Here is a 13,058-nt window from a genome sequence, read left to right as displayed (position 1 = left end):
CCTTAGCTTATTTTAAGTTTGCTTTTTAATAATAGAATAAAATTAATTAGATTTTGAGAAACATTTTACCAAGTTAGAATTGTAAGAGAAAGTTTGCAGGAGGAATTTTTCACAGCAGATTTTCTTTTTTTTTTCTTATATTTTGTTGAGAAAAACGACAAGAAAATGAGTGCTATGTGTTGACAGACCGTCTCGCAACATGGCTAAATGAAAGCATCAAATATTCACATCTAATTATAATTTAGGGTTGAACTTTATTCACAAGTCTAGTTTGAGATTTTCTGAGTGAATATGTCCACAAACCGTCATTATATAACAGCACAAATAGAAATGGTGCTTACATTTTGTTCCATTGAAACTTGGGATAGAGCTAGGGGCAAACTATTGTACGCTTAGCAAGTTTTTAGCAAAATTGAACGTAACTCTGTACTATATACAGGGTGACCAGAGTTATATGCTCCACCCACTTTTTTTTTTTAAACGGCGGGAAATTTCGAAAAAATAAAAAACACGTATTTAATCATTTTTAGTCTAGTTTATTTTCAGTGAATGACCCATTTTTTTTAAACCCTAATATCTCGAGATACAGCATCCAACTTTTTTTTTTTCAAATGGAACGTTATAATTTTTTTTGCATATTTTTATAGTATTTGAGCTCCTAAAAAAAAGTTTGAAATCGGTTAGGTTTTTCAAAAGTTATGGTAATTTAAAATATGAAAAACAAATTTCAGTTTAATGTCAAAATTACCTTATTTTTCTTTAAAAAAAGCTGTTCAAACTGGGCACAATCAACGGTTAGACAAGCCAAAACTCTGGACTCCCACGCTCTGTTTGTAGCAGCACTTATGGTGGCAAAGTCAAGATCTAGGCAGGCCTAGAGTTATTCGACGCTCAGGTGTTTTTTTTCTATTAAAGTTTCGTGTGGAGTTTTAGGAAATCAACTAATCGGCCCACACTTCTACAAAGAGAACTTAACAAGTTCAAGGTACAAGTTCAAGGTACAAGGTACAAGGTATGGTGCAAGGTATCTAACTTTTTTTTAAGAGACATTTTGCCAGTTCTGATTGGAGATCTTCCTCTACAACGTCGGCTAGATATGTTCCATATTTTCAACAAGATGGTTGCTCGGCACATAATGCGAGAGTTGTTCCAACCAATGGCCACCTCGATCTCTGGACTTAACCCCAATGGACTATATTTTGTGGGGATATCTAAAAAATAAAGTGTACAGTAACCTTAATCCCGTGGCTTCAGTTGAAGATCTGGATCGTCGAATAACTCTAAGCCTGCCTAGATCTTGACTTCGCCACCATAAGTGCTGCTACAAACAGAGCGTGGGAGTCCAGAGCTTTGGCTAAATCTAAAGCGAAGAATTTCCTTTGATACACGATTCCATTCTGAGTGAAAAATGTTTTTATTAATACTGACTTTGATTGAAAATATTCAGGTACCCATTGTTAAGTAAAAAAGGTGAAAGAAAATAAAGTATACTGATGTGGCAATTTTAAAAGATTTAAAAAAGGGAAATTTAAAGAAAATTGTTTGAGAAACTCTTGAAAAACTAAACAAGAAATTCACTCAGTAAAGTTACTTCTTGCCAAAAATCATTGTAATAGAATGTTTTTTGCCTGAGAATCTTTTCGAAGCCGTACGGTATTTATAGTAATTAAGTCTTTTTACTACTAACTAAATGAAACACAAAAAAATTATTAAACTAATGGAGCAGTAGGAAATGATCAATTACTTTAATTGATCTTATGTTGGGATTTAATTAGAAATAAATGACAACTTCAGTTACCAAACAATGGCCAGTTCAAACAGTGAATTATTATAGAATAAAATATGAATACTTCAATAAATAATTCAATTTGTTGGAAGAATAATTTCAACGATCTAAGAACTAGACTAAAACTGATATTAACATAAAAAGACCAAACTGCCAAAACTTTTCAAAAAGTTATAAATGAGTTATGAGCTTCAAATTTCTTGACTAAACTATAATTCACATTTATTGCTGATCTGTCAGGATACAATATTAGATTAAGGTACACTTAAGGAAATTTCTAGCCGACAGTTATGTATGTATTGTTATCTAGTGGGAGTTATATATATTCAAGTATAAGGTGGTCGCAACTGAGGAAGTGATGCTGGGATCTCGGGGCCAGCCACTCTCTGTAGATCTAAGCAATTTACCATTCTAAGAGTCCAGCCACAACTGACATGAAATAATGCTTAGGATGTTCTAGGGGTAGATTGGTACATAAATAATTCTCTGTTACTTTCTAGAATGTTACAAAAGTTACACGGAAACAATACAGAATTTGTTTTCCTACTTTAATAATAAATTCGCAGCTAGTATTACAAATAATGTAATATAAAATAAACACAAATACAAAATAATGGGAAGACAAATCGAAATATAATAATATAAAATAAATAATTTTAAAAAAAATGGCTTGAATGAAGATCGATGACTAACATTATGTATCGAACTTGAAGGATACCCATCTTTATGAATTAGATTACAAGGTCTATGAGCAGGATTCGACAGGAATATGGGACAGTTGCGAACTAAGAGATTACGGGATAGAAAAAGGTTTGATGGGTATTTGATTTCACAGTACTGAGCAAGAGACAGGAACAAATTGGAATTCAGAGGTCGATGTTGAATGGTGTGCATCAGTGATTTCTTTTTAAGAATTTTTAACTGAAGAGTTTGAAATCGGCTTAAGGCTTGCATCTTTTGTTGTTCCATACAGTGCAAGATCTATCTTTGGATTAGTACGAGTAGAAACTAAGAACACATTTTTCTTTTTATTTTATTTTTTTTCAGCCTGATCGATAAAGTAGTCACTTAAGCATTTCTGGTACCTTAGGTTAGGTTCGGGCAGCCAGGATGTTCGTAGAAATTCGTACTTCAATTTCCGGAAGTTGTGGAAGATTTAGAGGAAGAACAATATTGTCCAAATTTTTTAATTTCAAATAGTTACAATGACGTGTATTCAAAAGTTTTTTTATTATTTATTTTTTTGATAAATAATAAACATGCATTTAAATATTGTTTTGCAAAGGAGAAGCGTAGGCAAACGAAGATTATAATTTTTACCCATCATTCTGACATTAATCTGTTATTTGGTGACTTTCTAAAATGAAGCTAGTTGCGTTGCATATGATCCACAACGGAATTGTCAAATATGAGCTAAAAAGAAAGATGATTTATTACAAATATTATTATTATTATTATTACTATTATTATTATTAGTAAACAGCGACTTCTGATGTCGGTAACGAACGCCATACTTCTTTATGGGAGTGAAGTTTGGGCTGACGCTCTTAAAAAGGAAAAGTACCGAAAGCAGATGGCTTCGGTACAAAGAAGAGGAGCGTTCAGGATCGCCTCTTCCTATAGAACGGTCTCGGAGCCTGCGGTACTGGTGGTGGCTGGAATGATCCCCATCGATTTGTTGGCCCAGGAACGTAAGATGGCTTACGATCTAAAGAAAGTCCTCGGAAGATCGGAGGCGAAAATGGTGGCCAGGGATCACTCAATTCGGTCCTGGCATGAGAGGTCATGGCGGACGGACACCCGAGGCAACCCTTCTGTGTGGGCCGGAAGAGAGCATGGTGAGGTCGACTACTACCTCATCCAGTTTCTTACATGGCACGGGTGTTTCACCTCGTACCTGTATAGGATGGGGAAAGTTGGAAGACCCGTCATGTATCTTCGGAGACTCTGACCTCGATGAAGCCCATCACACATTCTTTCTGTGTGATAGATGGGTGCCGGAGAAGGAGAGATTGGAGCAAGAGATCAGGAGAATCACGCCCGAGAACATAGTAGGGATTATGCTCTCTCACAGAGACTGCTGGGACTGGGTGGTTACCTTTTGTCAAGGAAATATTAAAAAGAAAGAATCAGGAGCTGGACTTCCGTCAGCTCCTGTCGTAATAAAGTCTAATTAAGTCCGGTAGGAGCTCGTATGAGTTATTGTGAGGCACCACCTTGAAGTAATGCGTAAGTGGTTCCAAGGTGGGTTTCTGTGCCTCTAGGGGAGGTGGGTTTTTTAGTGGGTGAGGGTCCCACATACCGTGGGCATTTCCCCACGATGATGCATAATGCATTTTTCCCCCTCCATAAAACAAAAAAATTATTATTTTTATTTCATTTCTGACTCCTTATTAGGGAAAACACTCAGGGGGTCGGACTTTGCCACAACCCCTTATCTAAATTACATAATCTATCTCTCGGAGTTAAAAACTAAATCCAAATAATAACGGGCTGCACGCGGCGATTGGCTGTATTGATCTGCTTAATGGGCAGCACTCAGGAACTTTCGGACGATACGGACCGTATCTAGGAGGACTGCCTTCTGCGCCTCTACAACCAGATCAGTGGATAGGCCCAACTCATTGACAGCAGTCACCGTTGTTCTGGGCACGAGGCCACTCGTGGAAAGTATTATAGGCGCAATCGTCGTTTTGTCCAGGTTGTACATTTCTCTTAGTTGGAAACTAAGGTCCTGGTACTTCCGGATCTTTTGGCCCCTGCTTTCCTGCATGTTATCATCATTGGGTATGGCGATATCGACGATATGTGCCACTCTACCCTTCCTATCCATAACTAGTATGTCCGGCTTGTTGTTAGCAACACTCCTATCCGTTACTATCTGAGTGTCCCAATATATTTTTTTGTGCGCATCCTGCAGCAGCGTCGGCGGGTTATATTTATAATATAGCACTTCTGTCTTCAGCAGCCCAAACTTTGAGCAAAGTGCTTTATGGATAATTTTAGCCACATTATTGTGCCTGAAAAGGTACTCCTTCGGCGCAAGTACTGAACATCCTGCAACTGCGTGCTGTATGCTTTCCGAAGTGGAGTTGCACATTCTGCATTTATCGTGCACTAGACTTTCCCCTAGAACCCATCTTCGATACGCCTTCGTAGCTATCACCTGGTCCTGCATCGCCATTACGAACCGTTCCGTCTCAGGGAATAGATGGCCTTTTGTGAGCCATTGGCACGAGGCTAAGCTATCAGTTCCTTCTGCAGTAAAAAGGGCATAATACCTGCCATGTAACTGCTTTTGGCCCCATTCATTCTTCATATCCCTTTCTGACCGCACATTATTATTATTATTATTTGGTGACGCCTTGTTTACTCTACAAGAATTATCACTTGTGCACTAATCTAGAAGGCAATTATCCACACATTTTGAACTCTATCCTGAATTAAGGGAAGCATTAGAAAAAGATATTGAAAGCTTTTCCTTTAACTACACACAATGAAGCATGGATTTAGTGCAGTCAAAACACAAAAGATGCACATTGCAATTAATAGTTGAACGCGGCTACAAAAGATTACTGCGGACAAAAACTGAACTGTTATAAATACATCATTTTTGATGGCTGGAATATAAACTAGAAATGATAGTTATGAGAATTATAGAATTGCTGTATGCTAAAGCCAATGCAAAAAAAAAGAAGAACAATATCAGTTGAAAAGTAAGACTTTTAGTTGGTTTTGAACTTTGAAATAAACTTCGAAATAGTGTACAAGAAGAAATAATATGTACAATCCATCTAGCTGACAGCTGCTACTTCGCATGAAGTTTATAAATTCACGAAAAGTTTTGGATTATGTTTTGTGAATAATTAGAAAAGTAACTTTTAACTTTTTTGTTGTTTTTTTTTTGACACGTTGTTCACAGAATGAGCGTATAAGGAGGCCCTCCAGTCATGTCAAATTCTAGTCCAGTCATGCTTACCAACTGTGCGGGCCACTTCCCCCAATCATTCCCTTCCTTTACACCGATCCTTCTACCTTACTTCAAGGACCTCTCTTTTTCCTTTCTGTTTGCTCATATTTCTCTTTCATTTTTCACCACCTTGTTGCATCAAGTGGCCACTTAGTCATTTATACCACCTTAGTCTCCTTTAGCCCAACATATTGTAAAGAATGTCTGATCTCATTGTTCTGTAATTTTGCTTGTACAGATTCCACACCTTCGGTTAGATTACCTATGCACACTGAAACCGGTGTTTTATTCAACCAGAAAAATCTCATCCTTAATTTTTTTTTTTTTTTTAGAACCAACGTTGAATGCGCTTGAATTACATTCAGCATTTCTATCTCTCTTCAACTTCACAAATCAGGCTGAAAAACGTTTTGGATAACTTCTACAATAAAACAGAAAATTAATTTCACTTACTATACAGGGTGTTCAGCAAAAGACTACCGTAACTTCGGTAGGCGATTCTGGGCATCATTTGCTACAACAAAAATTCCATATATCTATGGCTCGATTCGGCTCTGTTTTATAGATATTTTTAATTTTCTGATTTTTCAAGCAAACACATCAAGTTCTTCACAACCTCCTGTCCTCGACTATTTATTAGCTCTCCACAACCGCCTAGTTCCAAAAGTTTGTTGAGTAGTTCAAAAATATCTGTGTTTTATTTAAATTAATTAGCATATTTGTGGATTAATTAAAGAATAGCACACAGTCCTAAACTCGTTAAACGAAAATCCTTTCTTTTGGAATTGGTACCTAACGCTCATTTAATATCATACGTACACCTATTTCTTCTTTTTATTTTATTTTATTATTTATAATGTAAATTATATATTTTTGAATATAGTTCTTAAATAAATTAATTATTAAATTACACGTTTGCAAAAAATCGTACTGGATTTGATGATTCTGATCAATTATATTCTTATGGTAGGTGAATTCCTTTCATAATGCCGACGCCGTTTTGAGGCCTACTTTTTTGCAATTAATCACAGATTTCTGCATCAATTTTTAACATAACCCCAATTATTGTATACCGTTCGAAAGGTGATTGTATGTAGATGTTTTCCCTGAATAGTGCACGGTTTTTTCATATAAAATGTTTTTGAGAAAAATGAAGTCAAAGTTTTTTGGAAAAAAAATTAGAAACTTGCTATTCCTTATGTTTGGGCCACAATTTGAAAACTTAATATTATTATTTTGAAATATAAATTAGCTTATTTAAAAGGAAATTTAATCTTCTTTCTAATGAGCTAATTGAAATTGCTTCAGCTATAATAGTTTGAGAAATATAGACAACTGTTTGCTAAAAAGTAGTAGTACCTTGAAAAAATATCTACAAAATGGAGCCGAATCGAGCCATAGTTTATATGGAATTTTTTGTTGCAAATGATGCTCAGAATTGTCTCCCGAAGTTACCGTAGTCTTATGCTGAACACCCTGTATAGAACCATTAATGATTTCTTTCTTTAAACAAATTTAAAATTTCTTTCCATTCAACGTAAGCTAGATTTTAATTCGCTGCAAATGCTCTCTATATCGAGTGATAATAGATAACTATGAAAATAGTTCCAACAAAATAGAAAACTAAATAAAATAAAATACCTTTTTCAGAATTCCGCTACAGTTAGTACCGCTAAAATTTAATTTTCCATTGCCATAAAACCATTAAAAAAAGTTTGGAATCAAATTCAGGGCTGCCCATTATAGGGGTGCGATGGATGTAACGTGCCCAAGCTCTACGAACGAGAGTCTCTGAAACGATCATGAATTTTAACGTAACATAACTAGCAACGTTTATAACTTCATATTTTCTGCTTCTAAAAAACAAAAAAATTATACATTAGCAAGTCATACGCTTATACCATTAAGTGATACTCAGTAGAAAACCAAAATAGACCAAAGAAGTGAATACAAACAAAGTTTAATGACTTTATTGGTTGCAATTAACGTAAACACAAAAGTACCTGAATCTCTAGAAGGCTACATAGGGCATTCATAACCAGAAAAATGTCATTTATATTAAAGTTTATCGATAACCAGATTTTGTGCAACCTGATAAATCAAGTTACTTTGGTTCGTGTTAAATAGTTATTTATATTATACTTTCGTTTTACCAGTAACTTTACGTTAACCCTGTTATACGAGGGTCGTTTGAAAAGTCCGTGCAAAAATAAAAACTACTTAATTTTTTGGGGTAAACCTTTTTTATTTTTCAACATAGTCTCCTTTTAGGCTTATACACTTCGTCCAACGCTGCTCTAGTTTGTTGATCCCTTCCGAATAATAGGATTTGTCCAAGTCTGAAAAATAGCCATTCGTTTCTGCAATCACCTCCTCGTTTGAATAAAATCTTTTTCCCGCCAGCCATTTCTTCATATTGGGGAACAAATAGTAGTCCGAGGGAGCCAAGTCTGGAGAATAGGGGGGATGTGAAACGAGTTGGAACCCTATTTCCATTAATTTTGCGACCACAACTGCTGAGGTGTGAGCTGGTGCGTTGTCGTGATGGAAAAGGACTTTTTTGTGGGCCAATCGTGGGCGTTTTTCTTGCAGCTCGGTTTTCAAACGGTCCAATAACGATGAATAATATGCACCTGTAATAGTTTTACCCTTTTCCAGATAGTCGATGAGGATTATTCCTTGCGAATCCCAAAAGACAGTCGCCATAATCTTTCCGGCCGAAGGAACGGTCTTCGCCTTTTTTGGCGCAGATTCCCCCATGGTAACCCATTGTTTAGATTGTTCTTTGGTCTCAGGAGTATAGTGATGTATCCATGTTTCATCCACAGTGACGAAACGACGCTTAAAGTCCTGCGGATTCTTCTGGAACAGCTGCAAACCGTCCTTGCAACACTTCACACGATTTCGTTTTTGGTCAAGCGTGAGCAATCGCGGCACCCATCTTGCGGATAGCTTTGTCATGTCCAAATGTAGATGCAAAATATTATGTACCCGTTCATTCGAGATGCCCACAGCACTAGCAATCTCACGCACCTTCAATCTTTTGTCATCCATCACCATATCATGGATTTTATCAATGATTTCTGGAGTAGTAACCTCAACAGGGCGTCCAGAACGTTCAGCGTCACTTGTGCCCACATGGCCACTCCGAAAATTTTGAAACCACTTATAAACTGTTCTAATCGAAGGTGCAGAATCACCATAATGTTTATCAAGCTTCTCTTTAGTCTCCTGAGGCGTTTTGCCTTTCATAAAGTAGTGTTTAATCAACACACGAAATTCTTTTTCGTCCATTTTTTGAAAATCACTCGACTTCCTCGATTCAAACGAATGCCAAACACAAAGAAATAGACCGATGTGGCTGAAACTTGGTGTGTGTTCTTCCAAGAGATGCTACTAACTAAACATAACCTCGATACGCGCCAGTGGTGCTATCTCTCTGACTTTGCACGGACTTTTCGAACGACCCTCGTATTTAAGGTGCTTATTTTTATTTTATTTCTTTAATTTTCACCTGTGCGAAAATCATTTGCAGATAAGAGATTTTACAGTAAGTTTTATTTCCAAACCTTCATTTTTTATCTTAAAAAAAATAGAAAAAATGAAACTATAGGAAATTAAAAAGGTTTCTTGAAACTAGGTTTCATAATAGATAAGATCGGCCCTCTATTGAATTGTGTTTTAAATTATTTTATCATAATATCATTATTTATTTATAATATTATTCACAGTTCAATTTTTTTACAGAGTACCACAGTCACTACAAATGATAAAACCTGTTTTTTGTTTTTATTTTACGAGCCCCCAATAATTTTAATTAATTTTTTAATTTTACCCCAGTGTAATTGTGTTTTAAATACTTGTTTAAAAAATTTCCTAACATTTCCTCAAAATTTCAGAGAGATCAGAAGTAAATGTTTAAAGTGCAATTTGTAACCTTTGACTTCCTTATTTTAAGACAATCTACTTTAAAAATTGACTACTGGTCCATCGAAAAGAGTTTTCAATGAATTAAACAACTTGATAACTAACACTGTTGTGTGCTCGTAAACACGTTTTCTTGTAAAACAAACGTAATTTCTCGTACAAAGATAAAAGGAATCCTGGAAAATGATATAGCGTTTGAAAGCCCATTAAACAAGGAAACTTTTATAAAAAGTGCCAGGCACCTAGGTCTGATAATGATCACATAAGGGCCTAATGAGTTTTCTTCAAAAATTTCGATTACTTTTATTTCTCCAGTATCCAGGAGGAAGATTGAGGCTGTTTGGAGAATAGCATATGCTTCGAAATGGTGTCAAATTTTTAGAAAATTTATCTATCTTTCTAACAGTGTCATCAGAGTCGAATTAGGACTAAAACTTTCTGAGTTATAACATTTTTATTGCAAAAAAATAATGTTTTTAGGGGGGGGAAAAAAATTAAGTGAGGTCACTCAAGAACAGTGGAAAATATGAAGTTGGCCAATACGTCATTGAACTCCACTTTAGATGTACTACACACAGGAGGCCTATGGACTTCACTTAAAAGTAAAGTAATCGCCTATTTTTTCAGGCGGGGCTTAACGTCCATCTACCAATTAGGTGTCGTGGACGGAGGCGACTAGCAAACATACTTTACTGTAAATTTCTTTTATTAACCATTAAATAAAACCCAAGGCCTAAGAGACCGGGAATCGAACCCAGTACCACAATGCATATTAGCTTCGCAGGTCTCGCCTCTAACCGCTCGGCTCCCGTGTCGAGGATGAAGGATCACTAACCTATTTAATAGTAAATGTATCGATACATTAAATAAAAATCCAAGGTTTTTTTTAGAAAATGAATTCTCTCCCGATGAATTGGCCGGAGCCTCTATGATATCGTTCAGCCGTTGTGTGAAGCTTTGTCATTATATCAAGATATATGAGTGTAATCTAAGAAATAGGTGAAAAAAAAACCCAAACGTTGAGTATTTTATTGTTTACTCAAATTCATACCCTCTACATACATATTTTATTATTTTTTTACATGTAAATTTATACTCGTACTTCTTCAATCAAATTAACATTTCTTCGGCAATTTTGTGGTCATCTAATGATGAAGAGCAGGTTATTACAAATTTGTCTACAACTTGTGTTTGTCTTTTAATGTATGTGGTCAATACAACTTTAAAATTCAAAAATCTAAGAATGTTGAAACAGAAATGTTGAAAAAATTTACTCCACGATCTGATGATACAAATGGACCCAACATTGCTGGGGACAACTCGCATCCAGCTCTATCATTTGGACCATATACTCTTCACTGTCAAAATCTCACAAAGAAGAGCCTGAAAACCTCTTACAGTGATTTTATTAGATCCCCTGACCATCAAAGATTTTTGATCGTGAATCACACCACACCACCACTAAGACTCCATTAGCCATTCCACCAAATTCATCAAAGCACAATCGACTAATCACCAGTTCTTTGTTCTTAAATAAAAGCTATTGTTTAAAGTTTTCTGGAATTGGTACAAGCCTTTTGCTATGGTGTGCCTTCGGTGCTCTACTAAAACTTCCTTTCCCGCGTACATTGCTCACTTACTTAGTCCTAACCTCATCTCCCATAGATTGTAGAAGAGGTTTGACAAAAAGAACTATCCGGTGCCGATTTTTTTGAACTGTAGACGTCCTAATTATCGTCCATTGATTCTTTTTACTATTATCATTATTATTATTGCTATTATTATTATTATTATTATTATTATTATTATCTAACCCTCTGAGCCTACGTAGCTGAGCTGTGGGGGCTCTGCAAAACCTTCCAACATCCAAAGAATCCAATCCATTCAATCTAAAGTCCTTCGGCATATCGTCAAACGCTCCTTATTATGTATCCAATTTAACCCTCCATACAGTACCTCAAAATCCCTTTCGTCAATGAACTAATCCATTCTCGGCTTCCTTAATTTCCATAATAGCCTAACCATACATCCTAATCCCACAGCACAAACCTTATCTACAACAACCCATCCTGACAGTCCGTCTTCCACGACGTTGGCCCAGCGCGACCGTTTACCAATTTCCTAAACATCCTTCCATCTTCTAGAGAGTTCCAGCATTGGCTGGCCCCTCTCAGCATGCCTGCATGCCTTCCCGATTGTGGCGCTGGATCCTCCAGGATTCAGCCTACAATCTGTGTCTTAACTCAATTAAGCACACATTTACTTGATGTATATGTATATGTACAGGTTGTAAATAAATAAGAAATTATCTAACCAACTTATCCACTGATCTGCTGGATACTAAAAGGTTCTCTCTGTAGAATAGGTTTTACGGTAAATAAAATAATAATAATAATATATTTATTGCTTATAAGGTTACAAGACCTTTTAGCAAGAAGTTTGCGTTTGTAAATCTTTTATAAACAGAAATGGTTGTAAATTAAATTTCAACTTTACGATACAACAATAAACAGAAATAACTGCCAGTACCATTTTAAAATTATAAAAAACAGAAAATAAAAAGCCAAACTACTGAGATACCAAATCTTGTACTAAATTGAAATAAACTTATAAATATAACTGAAATATAGACTTTACAAATATTTTATACAATAACTGAATAAGTACTACTGGCCAAGAGCGCTACGAGTTATGGCTGTATTACAAATCAAATTTAGCACATTTACAACTGTATTTATATTTATTTATTGCTTTCAACTTTATTTAATATATGAATAAAATAAAAAGGTTATGTTATGTGATCTGGTGTCGTAGACCTTTATTCTTTGTTTGTCAAATGCCTTAATATTAACTTGTAACTCTTACTTCAAATAATAACGTAGAAATTACACAGGATTTGGCTAGATCAAGGACAAACCGGATTTATTTAGGTCAGTCTGGATTTCCTAATTGCTAACATTGGAAGCGTATGTTGTCAGTAGTGTATAAGGATTTTAGATTAGGAGAGAATTAGGATAACGATTAAGTTTAGAGCGCTTAGCTGTTTCTGTAATGTTCGCAAGTCCCAGATTAGGGCTTTTAGGAGTTGAGTACAGTTTTGTATCTGTTCGGTAGAGTAAAGTTTAAGATAAATTTTTTCAAATTTTTTGATATTATTACAATTAAATGATAAACCCAAGGTTTATACTTTGGAATCGAATCCAGCTCCTCAATAGAAGCTTGGCTGCGCCTCTCATACCATTCTGTTAACCTGTCATCAAGTTTCATTAAGATTTCTTTCATTAATGTTGGTGTGCTAATGGATTTGGTTATAAACAATCTTGTTTACATGTAATATTTTTTCCGATAAAAAATAATTTGTCGATAGCAATGGAT

At 35.5% G+C, this 13,058-nt stretch overlaps 1 protein-coding gene across 2 annotated transcripts in view; it reads left to right on the top strand.

Annotated features, from left to right (window-relative positions):
• dcma (decima) overlaps positions 1 to 13,058 on the top strand; it is a 211,821-nt gene that overhangs the window by 177,851 nt on the left and 20,912 nt on the right. The window lies entirely within an intron of this gene.

Source organism: Rhodnius prolixus, unplaced genomic scaffold (assembly GCF_049639745.1).
Source record: "Rhodnius prolixus isolate KJV_2025 unplaced genomic scaffold, Rpr scaffold_11, whole genome shotgun sequence".
NCBI classification, from domain to species: domain Eukaryota; kingdom Metazoa; phylum Arthropoda; class Insecta; order Hemiptera; family Reduviidae; genus Rhodnius; species Rhodnius prolixus.
The sequence above is the reverse complement of the archived record's forward strand: the minus strand, read 5'-3'. Positions and strand labels throughout refer to the sequence as shown.